Below are 13,796 nucleotides of genomic sequence, written 5' to 3' on the forward strand. Positions count from 1 at the left end.
GTTCCCAACACATTCCCCGTAGTGACAACAAAGCCTGTTCTTTCCTTAGGCTACCACAGTCTGGTTTCCATAGTTGCAACCAGAGTCCTAGGGCATACCTGGAGATGCCCAATTACCTACTATGTGTGCATAACTCAAGAGTCACAAGGATCAGGAGATGACAGTCTGAGCACCGAACAGGAGCAGATGCCTGGACCTCTCTGGACATCAGTCTCTTTTTCCCCTGCCTGTGGCATCATTAGAAACACCCTAAAAGTCCTGAAAAGAACATCAGTGTGGTGAAAGGATATGAAACTAAAGTCTGGGAGTCCCTGAGGAGGCAGTGTGACCTAGAAGAAAGGGTACAAGCACTAGAATAAAAATATCCACTGTGTGACCTCAAGAAAGTTACTTAATCTCTCTGGGCTTCAGTTCAGTCGCTCAGTCATGTCCAACTCCAGAGAACACAATGGCATCCCACTCCAGTACTCTTGCTTGCAAACTCCCATGGACGGAGGAGCCTGAAAGGCTGCAGTCCATGGGGTCGCTAAGAGTTGGACACGACTGAGCGACTTCACCTTCACTTTTCACTTTCATGCATTGGAGAAGGAAATGGCAACCCACTCCAGTGTTCTTGCCTGGAGAATCCCAGGGACGGGGGAGCCTGATGGGCTGCTGTCTATGGGGTTGCACAGAGTCGGACACGACTGAAGCGACTTAGCAGCAGCAGCAGCATGTCCAACTCTTTGCGACCCCATGGACTGCAGCACGCCAGGCTTCCCTGTCCATCATCAACTCCAGGAGATGACTCAAACTCAAGTCCATCGAGTCAGTGAGGCCATTCAACCATCTCATCCTGTCGGCCCCTTCTCCTCCCATCTTCAATCTTTCCCAGCATCAAGGTTTTTTCAAATGAGTCAGTTCTTTGCATCAGGTGGCCAAAGTATTGGAGTTTCAGCTTCAGCATCAGCCCTTCCAATGAATATTTAGGAATGATTTCCTTTAGGATGAACTGGTTGGATCTCCTTGCAGTCCAAGGGACTCTCAAGAGCCTTCTCCAACACCACAGTTCAGAAGCATCAATTCTTCAGCGCTCAGCTTTCTTTATGGTCCAACTCTCACATCCACACATGACTACTGGGAAAATGATAGCTTTGACAAGACAGACCTTTGCTGGCAAAGTAATGTCTCTGCTTTTTAATATGCTGTGTAGGTCGGTCATAGCTTTTCTTCCAAGGAGCAAGCATCTTTTAATTTCATGGCTGCAGTCACCAACTGCAGTGATTTTGGAACCCCAAAAAAATAAAGTCTCTCACTGTTTCCATTGTTTCCCCATCTATTTGCCATGAAGTGATGGGACCTGATGCCATGATCTTAGTTTTCTGAATGTTGAGTTTTAAGCCAAATTTTTCACTCTCCTCTTTCACCTTCATCAAAAGGCTCTTTAGTTCTTTGCTTTTTTGCCATAAGGGTGGTGTCATCTGCACATCTGAGGTTTCTGATATTTCTCCCAGCAATCTTGATTCCAGCTTATGCTTCATCCAACCTGGCCTTTCACATGATGTACTCTGCATATAAGTTAAATAAGCAGGGTGACAATATACAGCCTTGACGTACTCCTTCCCTGATTTGGAACCAGTCTGCTGTTCCATGTCCAGTTCTAAGTGTTGCTTCCTGACCTGCATGAAGATTTCTCAGGAGGTAGGGAAGGTGGTCTGGTATTCCCATCTCTTTAAGAATTTTCCACAGTCTATTGTTATCAACACAGTCAAAGGCTTTGGCATAGTCAATAAAGCAGAAGTAGATGTTTTTCTGGAACTCTCTTGCTTTTTCAATGATGCCACAGATATTGGCAATTTGATCTCTGGTTCCTCTGCCTTTTCTAAAACCAGCTTGAACCTGCCAGGCTCCTCTGTCCATGGAATTTTCCCTGTGAGAATACTGGAGTAGGTAACCATTCCCTGCTCCAGGGGATCTACCAAACCCAGGGATCAAACCTAGGTCTCCTGCATTGCAGGCAGATTCTTTATCATCTCAGCCACCAAGGAAGTCCGATAAACCACACAGCCCTTCATCAAACTCTGGGTAATAGGGGCTTGCATGGACAGGTTATAATATGTGTAATTTGGCCACAATTAGGTGGTATTAACTTTCAGTGCAATTCAGCAGATAATTCACTGAGCACTTAGCACTGTGCTGAGTCACTCCCGAACTCCTTAGTTCCTCAGCATTTAGTGAATATTGAACACCTTCTAAGTTAGAGGCACACAGTGGGCAAGTGTGGAGAAGGCAATGGCAACCCACTCCAGTACTCTTGCCTGGAAAATCCCATGGATGGAGGAGCCTGGTAGGCTGCAGTCCATGGGGTCGCTAAGAGTTGGACACGACTGAGCAACTTCACTTTCACTTTCCACTTTCATGCATTGGAAAAGGAAATGGCAACCCACTCCAGTGTTCTTGCTTGGAGAATCCCAGGGATGGGGGAGCCTGGGGGGCTGCTGTCTATGGGGTCGAACTGAGTCGGACACGACTGAAGCGACTTAGCAGCAGCAGCAGTGGGCAAGTGAGACTAGAGGACAAGGAAATGCATGTTGTTGAAAGTGGCTAGTGGGCCAGAGCAGGACCAGAAGGACAAAGAGAGGCACAGGGCGCCCCTAGACAGTCAGGATTAGTTGAATTGCCTGAGAAATGGGAATTGTAGAACCCCTGAGCTTTGGGTAAGAACACCCAGAAGACTTCTCAGGGTTGTCAGAAAAATGCATTTTATTTCATAAACTACTGTGATATGCTTGGAAAAAAAAAAAAAAAGACAATGCCCAGTCCAAGGGAGTCAGGGCACCGTAGCTCCATAGGATAACAAGAACCCTTCCTGCCCAAACCAGGCCGGATACAGAAACCTGAGACAGAATGATGGGCAAGACTAATGAATGACCAGGGCCAGTTTCACAAGATGAGTCCAGGAGCTGCTCAGAACCACAGCCATCAAGGGAAGGGGGACAGAGCAACATCACAACAGATTTGCACAGCCAGGATGAGCCGCCCCTGGGCACAGGGAGGGGTGGGGAGGGACTCGGAGCAATAGCAGGCCTGGCGTCTGCAGAACCCTTACCAGGACACAGTGGGGAGCTGAGGGTTCTGCTCCCATGATGCTTCTTATGGGACGACAACAGGAGGGTCCTTTATAGGAATGGGTCAATCTGTATCAGAAAGGTGGTGGTTACACAGATCTATACACGGGAGAAAACGGCATGGAACTACAAACACACACACACGAGTGCATGTAAAACTGGAGATAACTGAATAGGGAGGGTCTGTAGGGCAGTCCACAGATTTCGTCAATGTCAGTTTCCTGGTTGTGACACTGCTACAAGCTGTCACTCCTGGGGTAAGCTGGGGAAGGGGTCACTGAACTCCACTTACTGTCGTTGCCTTCCTGAGTGTCTACAGTTGCTTCAAAATAAAAAGTTTTTTAAAATATGTTCCTCATTGTCTTTGCCTCTTCCCCTCCTTCTCCTCCTCTTTCCCCTCCCCCTCCTACCCCCTCCCTCCTCATCTTCCTCCTCTCTCTCTCTCCCTCTCGCTGTGCGCTCAGTCCCTCAGTCGTGTCCAACTCTTTGCAACCCCATGGACTGTAGCCCGCCAGCCTCCTCTGTCCATGGGATTTCCCAGGCAAGAATACTGGAGTGAGTTGCCATTTCCTACTCCAGGGACTTTTCCCAACCCAGGGATCAAACCTACATCTCTTATGTCTCCTGCCTTGGCAAGTGGATTCTTTACCACCTGGAAAGCCCTCTCACTACTGAGGACAATCTGACAATGTCACCAGGATAAAAAGGCCTCTGGATTACAACAATTACCCTGTTCAGTGGGCTTCCCTGTTGGCTCAGACAGTAAAGCGTCTGCCTGCAATGCAGGAAATACAGGTTCGATCCCTGGGTCGGGAAGATTCCCTGGGGAAGAAAATGGCAACCCACTCCAGTATTCTTGCCTAGAAAATTCCATGGACAGAGGAGCCTGGTGGGCTACAGTCCATGGGGTTGCAAAGATAGGGCTGAGCACGCACACATCAGCAGGATGACTCATCCCTTTGGGGTCATGTGTGTCTGAGCTTCATGTAATAACATTCCTGCACCTTCTGGCATTCTTTACTCACTCAACAGTATTTCAGAAATATCCATTTTCTTGATCCATTCTTTTCAATGACAGAAAAGTTTCCCTAATTCATTCATTAATTTAACCATTTCTCCAAAGTGATCTTTCATAGTCTTTCCCTCCCTCTCTGCCTCTGCCAACAATGCCACATTAAACATCCTTGGACACATATTCTTGCTTATGCTTATGCCTTCAGTTACACGGGCTGGACTTCCAGGAGTAAGAGAGCTCAGTGGAAAGGTTCGCATATTTTCATTTTAACTAAAAGCTACAGCCTGCTTTTCAAGGAAACCCTTCACTTCCTGGCAGCAAGGTATGGACATCCTTTCCCCGAATTTCCACCTGCAGCAGGCAGTCGCTTTATATTTTAGACTTTCCGAAGGACATAAACTGATACTGGATTTTGGTTCCTGCATCACTAACTGTGAGTGTGCTTCCAAGTTGTCTGTTGGCCTTTTGAATTTGCTCATCTGTCAGCTGCCTCCTCCTGCCCATTTTTCTAGTCAGCTTCTTAAGCTCGTCTGGATGACTTCTAAGTTTCCCTTGCATATACTTGGCATAATATTTTCCAAGTCTATGATTCATCTGTTGACTTTATTTATGATATGTTTTGCCATTCAAATGTCTTTTCGAATCATTAAGAACTGAATCTGCCTGACTCTTCTGTATGTCTGCGTGTTCCCAGGTTCTGATAGACGGGGCAGGGTGTATCTTTCTTAGGCTCACTGGGGCAAGATGCTGCTCTCCACTCTCCCTCCAGAGCTTCACTTCTCTCCTAGGGACCATGATCTACCCAGGGACCGTGGCATTCTGAGCTTGCATTGTTCTCCCTGCTGGGACTCCGAAGCCAAAGACCACGCCTGCATCCAGCCACCCGCAGGGCCCTGCAGCCATGTGACTCGAGATGGATTAGTGTTGATATCCCAGGAGAAAGAAGTCAAATTCGACCTCCATCTGTACAGCATCCCATTTTTTTAATTTAAGGAAAAGGTAAATGCAAAGTCTATATGAGGGTTGTGTATGTGTGTGTGATAAATTCAGCTGAAATTCACCAAAAAAATCTTCACTGAATTTTTAAATGGCTTCCAATAGAATGGAAGTGTGCATATTGAAGGGTTTCTATTTCCTTATTATTCCCTGTTTATCTAAGGCAACCAAGCCATGTTAACTGGAAGTAAAATATAAACGTTGGTGGCACAGTGGTAAAGAATCTGCCTGCTGATGCAGGAGATGTGGGTTCGATCCTTGTGTCAGAAAGATCCCCTGAAAGAGGAAATGGTAACCCACTCCAATATTCTTGCCTGGAAAATTCCATTGACAGAGGAACCTGGCAGGCTGTAGTCCATGGGCTCAGAAAGAGTCAGACATGACTGACCAACTGAGAGCAACACACACAAAACATAAACTTACCTTGTTAATTTAAATCCACCTCAGTGCCCCGATCTAGACTTGCATTATGCAAATTTAGGTATGAATCTGGTCAAATCAGGCCCAGTGTGTTAGTCTGCTGTGGCTGCATAGCAAATTCTGGTAACTTTGGCAGTTTAAAGCCACACCCAGTGATCACCTCACAGGTGGGGACTCCAGTAGCCTCCACTAGGCCCTCTGCTCAGGGTCCCCCAGGTCTAAGTCACAGTATTGGCTGCCCTGAGCTTGTATCTGTGGAGAACTGGGGATGATTCTGCCACCCAGCTCACGCAGGCTGACATTCCTGTGACTGTAGGACTGAGGTCCCTCTCCGCTCCGAGATGCCGCCCGCACTCTTTCTGGCCCTGCGGCATCTCCAGCCTGATTCTGACTTCAGCCAGATGCGCTCCAGGCCGCCTGGGGCTAATCCGTTCCACATTGTTTGCTTGCAACACTGTACAATCGACACTTTGTGCAGCTCTTCCATAGCATGCGAAGTCGCTTCAGTCGTGTCAAACTCTGTGCGACCCTATGGGCTGTAGCCCACCAGGCTCTTCTGCCCATGGGGTTCTCCAGGCAAGAATACTGCAATGGGATGCCATGCCCTCCTCCAGGGGATCTTCCTAACAGAGATCAAACCCACATCTTTTATGTCTCCTGCACTGGCAGGCGGGTTCTTTACCACTAGCACCACCTCTTCCATAGACGGGGTTCTATTTTGCTAAGAGACACAGCACTACTGTAAGTTCTCCATAAATAGTGAGGGAGGAAGGGATGGGAGAAAGGAATAAAAGGAGAGGGAATCATAGAAGAAGGGATGGAAAGAAGGGCAAAAGGGAGGGGAGTAAGGAGGCATAGGAGGTCAAGCAGGAACCTCTCCTTGGCTTATACAGTTTAACTGGTTCACCTTCTCTCATGCAGGCAAAGCCCAAGCATTCTCTGATGGCCTCTCTCTCTCTGTACATTTTATTTTTTTAACTTACTTTTATTTATGTATTTTTGGCTGCACTGGGTCTTCGTTGCTGCACTGGAGCTTTCTCTACTTGCTGCGAGCTGGGGCTATCTTCACTGAGGCATGCGGGCTTTTCACTGCGGCGGCTTCTCTTGCAGAGCATGGGCTCTGGGGCACACAGGCTTCAGTAGTCATGGCTCCTGGGCTCTAAAGCCCAGGCCCCATAGTTGTGGTGAAAAGGCTTAGTTGTTTTACCACATATGGAAGTTTCCCCTGTGTAGCGTACAGAGGGATCAAACTTGTGTCCCCTACATTGGCAAGTGGACTCTTATCCACTGTATGCCACAAGGGAAGTCCTCTCTGTACATTTTAACACCTGCAGAAATCTCTCCAGAGTTCATCTCCTGGCCTCTGGGCTTTGGTCTTACCCAGTCTCACCCAGTCATTACCTGTGGCTTGATCACGTCGGACCTGATGCCTCACACTGTGCCCGGCTCCACTGGCTTCTCCTGGGAGGCCTCCTGAGCTCCCCCCTTGTACCCCACTGACACCTGTGGGCCCACCCCACCTCACTCCCTGACACCACCCAGGGCCAGACCCCAGCCCACCCACCCCACACCCCCTGCCTTGCCACAGTTTTCCAACACCGGCATCATAAGCAGATAATGTCTGCTGCATTTGCCACTAAACTACTGACCATTTACTATTTCTGCACTTTTAACTGGGCCTGGAAGAAGGTTTCGGGGCAGTGACATCATGTAGAATATTCAAGGACATTTCTGCATATTTTATTGATATTAGTGGGGAACACCGGGCACTCTCTGAAGACACATTCACATCAATGCACCTGTCCATTATTTAAGTGCCTGCTTCATTCCAACCGGGCAGGCCTCCTGCAAATAGCAGTCCTCACCAGATACGACCTGAAAACACCTTGCAAATAAGATCCCACCTGTCCACTCCATGCTTGCCCACCTGCACTCTGTTAGGGTTCCTTCTTCATCTCAAGCCAAGAATGCAAACTCCATGATTGATGAGACTTGTCCAGAAGCCACACACAAGGTGGGGAATGGGCACTTCATTAACCCCATTCTTGATTCTCACCATGCTCCTTCACCACCGAAATCTTAATTCATTGTCAGAAATGTGCTTTCTATCCCTTGGTGGAAGAAATAATGACTTTGTCAATCACTCCTCTTTTGCTGGCCTTAACCGAATTACCTAAAATGTCAAGATAATGTCTCCCCAGCCTGTTTTCACTATGGTACCAGTTTCTTCTCATTAAATTATGTTCAGATACATTGATTTCCTTCAACAGGGAGTAATGGAACCCTGCCAGAAATTAACACTAATCTTCTAATTCAGTAAGAATAAAATATGTGACTGATTTAATCTTAATTAACAGTTCACAAAAGGCTGCTTAATGTCAGGTGGCATATGCATCTTAATTATATAGCAGTGCTAATGCCGTGTGCAAGATAAGGTAGGGGTCTTTCAGAATTCTGTAGGGTTGGTTGTGTGTGCTTTTTTCCTTTTGTTCCACAGAATCTTCCTCCTTACTACCCCTCCATCATTGTGGTTGTTAGTGGGTTAGGTTTACATGCAAAAACTTCTATTACTGGGCTTTCTCCCACAAGTCATTCCTTTATTTCATCTGAAGGAAAGTGATAGAGTCTATTAGACAGGGTAGGCTGGGTTGTGCTACAATAACAAACATCCCTTAAAACTTGATAGCCAGAAAATTTATTTACTGCATGCTACATGCTCATGATGAGTCAGCTGGAGTCACTGGTCCACCCTGTCCTCACAACAGAACCTGGATCTAGAGAGTATCTTAAATGTTGTTTCCACTTTCCATGGGCAGTGGGAGAGAGAATATGGGAAAGTCTGTAAAGTCTCTTGAACCTTTTGTTCATGTTCCACTGGCCAAAGCAAAGTTTCTTGGTCCTACATACACTCATATGCCAGGAAGGAAGTTCAGTCCAACCATGACCCCAAAAGAGGAGATCAAGATAAAGTCCTGAAGACAACCAGAGAAAAAGGACACATTACATCCAGGGAACCAAGGATAAATATTTTTTAATTTATTTATTTGGCTGTGCTGGGTAGTTGTGGCATGTGGAATGTAGTTCCCTGACCAGGGATAGAACCCGGACCCCCTGCATTGGGAACTTGAAGTCTTAGCCACTGTACCACCAGGGAAGTCCCAAAGATAAGTATAAGAGACCTATAGTTAGAAACCACACAATCCAGAGGAACATGTAGAGACAATTTAAGGTGCTCAAAGAAAACAAAACAAACAAAAAAAAACTGTCAAATCAGAATTCTATACCCCATGAAAATATCTTTCAAAAATGAAGGCTTCCAGTCCAGCATGGAAGGAGCTTGAAAGTCATCAGTCTCATCCAGACAGCAAGGGGGGAGAAAAGAAGAAAAAATCCACAACTCTTCTTAGATCCATCAGAGAACTGAGGTCAAAAGATCCATCAGAGAACTGACGTCAAAAGAAGAGAAACAGAATATGTATAAGCAGCTCCAAGGATTAACCACGATGTAGATGCTAAGAGCAGGGTCTCTGGGGTCACGCTTCCTGCATGTACACCCTGCTCCACTGCACATAAATGCGTGGCTTAGTCAGATAACATCCTTCCAGAGCCTCAGTGTCCTCATCTGTAAAGTGGGAACCACCATGTCCAGGGGGATGTCGTCAGGATTCAATGAGATGCCGAGTATCAGTGGCTGGAACAAAGACCTCATGTCAACTCTTATTTAAAGAGATGTACAGGTGTTTTCCAGGGAGAGTTAAAATTTGGTCCTGCCCTGCATGGCCACAATTAAGCCTCCAGTTTCTAAGACTTTCTAGAGAAGTCCCCCATCTCCAACATCAATGCATTCCAACTTTCAATTCCACCACAGTGGTCCCCAAGCACACACACACACACACACACACACACACAAATACACACATGGGAGGGCTCAGCATTTCACCTTCTGAATGCCCAGAAGCCCCTCCTATGATGCCCTGAAAATGAAAGTGTTAATCGTTCAGTCATGTCTGACTTTTTGTGACCCCAGGGACTATAGCTTGCCAGGCTCCTCTGTCCACAGGATTCTCCAGGCAAGAATCCTGGAGTGGGTAGCCATTCCCTTCTCCAGGGGGTTGTCCCAAACCAGGGACTGAACCCATGTCTCCCACATTACAGGCAGATTCTTTACTGTCTGAGCCACCAGGGAAGCCCTTTGCCTTAGGAACCAACAAATCAGTTGCCTTGCGTCTCAGCCTTCCCAGGAGGTGTGGGCATTCTCATGCCCCTGTCACTCCCTTTGCCACATCCACAGCACATTTAAATTACTCTCTTCATATTTTTATTTAAGTAGGACCACTTTTTTTTTTTTTAACATAGAATACCTTGACGTTTAGAGGAAACTTTTATCACTACTGTAAATTGGAAGCCAGTATCATTTCAAGTGAAAACAAAAGCAATGAAAACAAACAGTGATACTGAATTCCGGCAGGGCACTATTTGCCTGCCAAGCCTCATCTCCTCGGCGTTTTCTGTTAAAGGCATACCCACCCCAGTGAGGAGAGTCGGTTCTGGATCTGGGCTCCGATACCGCAATCGTCGTCTATGGCTCCATCACCCTGTGACTAGACATTATCTCAAACGTCTGACCTTCAGCTTGCTCGCCTGTAATGTGGGCAAGATGAATGGGGCCAAACGTACAGCACCGTTACAAGGACTGAGACAGACAACCTGGAGGATGGGACATACGGCCTAACACATGGTAAACACACCACAAATAAAAGCTATGAGACAGAGAGAATGAACGTCTCCACCAAGGGTAAAGAACAGGCACAAATCATTTCCCCAGATCCCATACTCCTTACATAAAACATAATCATAGCCTCCACTGGCTCCATAATTCCCTCCAGGAATGCCACCCAGGATTTTGATTGCAACAAGATACCCCAGCCTTTTTTGCCACCTTGTATCCTGTCAGTTGCCCAACTTCATCCATGATTTTCAAGCAGTAATCCTCTGCTCTGACTGATGGTGAATAAACAGCCAGAGGTCATTTCAAATTTCACTGTTCTAAGTCGGAAGACATGATATCGCTGACTCCACTGTGGATATTAGAAGAAGCTGTGGGGGTCCACCTGTCACCTCCAGCTAAGCTCTCTGCAATTGGACACCAGCTGGAAGCAATGATTTAAGACACAATGCCCGGAATGCCCCCCAACCACTGACCAACCCTCATCCAGGACCCTACCCCCCTAGGCAGAAGGAGACAGATGTCCACTGTAACCCTTCATTCTGTTGGTTGGAGGTAATAAATCTCCTCTCATCAGTGACAAGTCGCTTTGTTGCTTTAGGCAAGTCCTTCATTGTTTTAGTTACTATGTCGTGCTCAACTGTTTTGTGACCCCCATGGACTGTAGCCCACCAGACTCCTGTCCATGGGATTTCCCAGGCAAGAATGCTGTAGTGGGTCGCCATTTCCTCCTCCAGGAGATCTTCCAGACCCAGGAATGAAATCCGAGTCTCCTGAATTGGCAAGAGGGTTCTTTACCACTGAGCCCCCTGAGAAGCCCAGGCAAGTCCTTTATAAGGAGGAAAATGTCAATCCATGGTGTTGGGGGGTGGAAGAAGGTCCACTATAATATAAAGCTGGACTCTAATTCCTTAGCAATTAAGTGGTAACTGGGAAAGTCTGTGCTTTAGAGCAGAGACCACACCCACCACGTGACAACACTCTCTCTTCCCCTCAAGGGAAAGACCTGACACTCTGCCTTCACCAGCCTCTCAAGAGGTGATACACAAGCCCGCAGAGAGGAGAGGTCACCATTCCAGGGACACACCTGTTCATTCCCCGAAATCTGAGCAAGCACATCTGGACCAAACAGTGGGGAAGTCAAGAGCTTAGGGACACCAGTCAGCACTCACCTTGTGCTTGCTTTCCCCAACCATACCTATGACTGCCACTCACCATCACTCTGCATTTCCTCACCTTTGCTGGTTTCCTCGGGGCTCTTTTTGTATTCTGCAATGGCTTTTCTGTTGATTGTCTCACCCACCATGGAGGTCACTCTGTAAGGGAAGAGATTTGCTTTTCCTTTTTTTTTTTTCTTTTTTTTGGGCCATGCCGCATGGCATGTGGGATGGTAGTTCCCCGACCAGGGATCAAACCTGGACCCCCTGCATAAAAAGTTCAGAGTCTTAATCACTGGACCATCATGAAAGTCCCGAGACTTGCTTTTCTTGTTTGACCATTTACTTCCCAAAACCTGGAACAGGGTCTGCCACAGAGCAGGTATTCAGTTAAGTAAGAGCTGAATGAGCCAATGAACGAATGCCCCAGACCAGCGCTGTCCAATAGAACTTTCAACGATGGAAATGCTCTACGTCTGTGGGGTCCAGTGTGGTGGCCACAGCTGTTGGTCACATGGCTAGCCCAGTGGTAAATGATCACTGGGGATATGGCTCCTGCCACTAAGAAGCTGAGTTTCTCTTTTATTTTAACCAATTTAAATTTCAAAAGCCACAAGGACAGTTCAGATACAGTATTGAATGCTGCAGTGGCAGACCAAGGTGAAGACGGAGTCCCTTCAATAGCAAGAAAGAGGGAAGAAAGAACAAAGGAAAAAGAAAGAGAGAGAAAGCTGCATGGTGCTCTCTGGGGAGTGCTGTGGACACCTTGTCAATGTTATAAGGAGCTCTAACAGTTGGGGCTCTTGGTAGAAAATGCCAGTATTTTTCTCTTCTTAGTTAAGAGGCACCCCACTTTCTGGAGCATGAAGCAATTTGGCGGCTGCACTAAGGACTCCCGAGGCTCAGGGACCAGAAATGAGGAAACTGTAAGCGTCATGATGGGAAACATCAATAGCACAGCCTCTCTTCTACGCAGCCCCCTGGGGCAGCCTCGCTTCAAAACACACGCCCCGGTGGCGCTATCCAGAGCTGTCGCCAGGAAGGCTCTGCCAGCTCCACTCCTCCTCCTTCCACGGGGAGCACGGGGGCTGCGCTGTTTCAAGGGGAAAGCTGTGGTCCTGGGTGGGCTGCATCTCTTCCCTGGGGCATTCCAGCAACCGTTCACAGCCGTGGTGCCAGGCACTCCTGGACCCTCCCCCAGGAATGTGAAGTCCTGGAGGCATCAAGGCGGGGTAGGCTCTGAGCGTGTTCAGGTGCCAGACCTGGGGCGAGCTGCTTGACCTCCTTGACCTCTGAGGATGCTAATTCCCACTCTGCAGAGGGCTGTTAGGGACCATGAGTCAGCAAATGCATGCAAAGCCCTTAGCACTGGGCAGAGTGAGGGCTCGGTGTTACTTATTATATCAGATAGCCTCACTGCCCCACCCAAAACTCTCTTGAGGGACAGTCTTGCCCATCCCTCTGTATTCCATTCCTTTCTACATACGTGTGAAAAGTGTTAGTGGCTCAGTCATGCCCAACTCTTGGCGTGACCTCATGGACTGCAGTCTGCCAGGCTCCTCTGTCCATAGCATTTCTCAGGCAAGAATAGTGGAGTGGGTTGCCATTCCTTTCTCCAAGGGATCTTCCCAGCCCCTTCCCAAACCCAGGTCTCCTGCATTGCATGCAGATTCTTTACTGCTGGAAGCACCAGGGAAGCCCCTACATATGTGTAACAAATCGTCCATGTGTATGCTGTGTGGAGCATCAAGCAATAATATTTGGGATTTCTTAGGACGACAGCATCTACAATCCTTGAAAACTCACAAATTACCCTAAAACAGTCACAAGCCTGTGATCACATCAGAGTAAAAAAAAAATAACAATTAAGGATAATAATAACAACCACTAATAGGTACTGAGTACTTGCTATGGAGAAGGAAGTGGCAACCCACTCCAGTGTTCTTGCCTGGAGAATCCCAGGGACGGGGGAGCCTGGTGGGCTGCCGTCTATGGGGTTGCACAGTTGGACACAACTGAAGCGACTTAGCAGCAGCAGCAACTTGCTACGCACCAGGCATGGCACTGAGAGCTGTATACACAGTGCTTCCTATATTCTTTAGAACCATCCTGAAGTAGTGTTTTTCCTAATTTATAGATGATGCGAAACTGGAGACGGGTAGTCACTTCCCCAAGTCCTCACGGCAATTTAGGGGCCTCCCAGGATTCAAACCCAGGTCTGTGTGGGTTCAGAGCTCAGGCCTTTGACCTCTGGCCTCTGTCAGGTACTGCCAAGTTGTTCCACCTCTACAACGCAGACCTCCTCAGACGTAAGCAAGGCAAGAAATTCCTGCACATCTAGGTGGAAAGTGCCCCACGGCTTTCACGCTAACTAG

At 47.5% G+C, this 13,796-nt stretch overlaps 1 protein-coding gene and 1 long non-coding RNA gene across 2 annotated transcripts in view; both read right to left on the minus strand.

Moving 5' to 3' along the window:
- The window catches only part of RBFOX1 (RNA binding fox-1 homolog 1), a 2,446,597-nt gene that overhangs the window by 2,282,936 nt on the left and 149,865 nt on the right, over positions 1 to 13,796 (minus strand). The window lies entirely within an intron of this gene.
- LOC147345470 (uncharacterized) overlaps positions 8,481 to 13,796 on the minus strand; it is an 81,448-nt gene continuing 76,132 nt past the window's right edge. Inside the window, exons 2-4 of the long non-coding RNA XR_015154786.1 lie at positions 11,501 to 11,580; positions 10,066 to 10,179; positions 8,481 to 9,229 (exon numbers count right to left, since the gene is read on the minus strand). This is a non-coding gene — a long non-coding RNA (uncharacterized LOC147345470). The remainder of the gene's footprint in view (positions 9,230 to 10,065; positions 10,180 to 11,500; positions 11,581 to 13,796) is intronic.

This window comes from Bos grunniens, chromosome 25, assembly GCF_055505025.1.
Source record: "Bos grunniens cultivar Pamir isolate PY7600 chromosome 25, Bosgru_T2T1.0, whole genome shotgun sequence".
Lineage (NCBI taxonomy): Eukaryota > Metazoa > Chordata > Mammalia > Artiodactyla > Bovidae > Bos > Bos grunniens.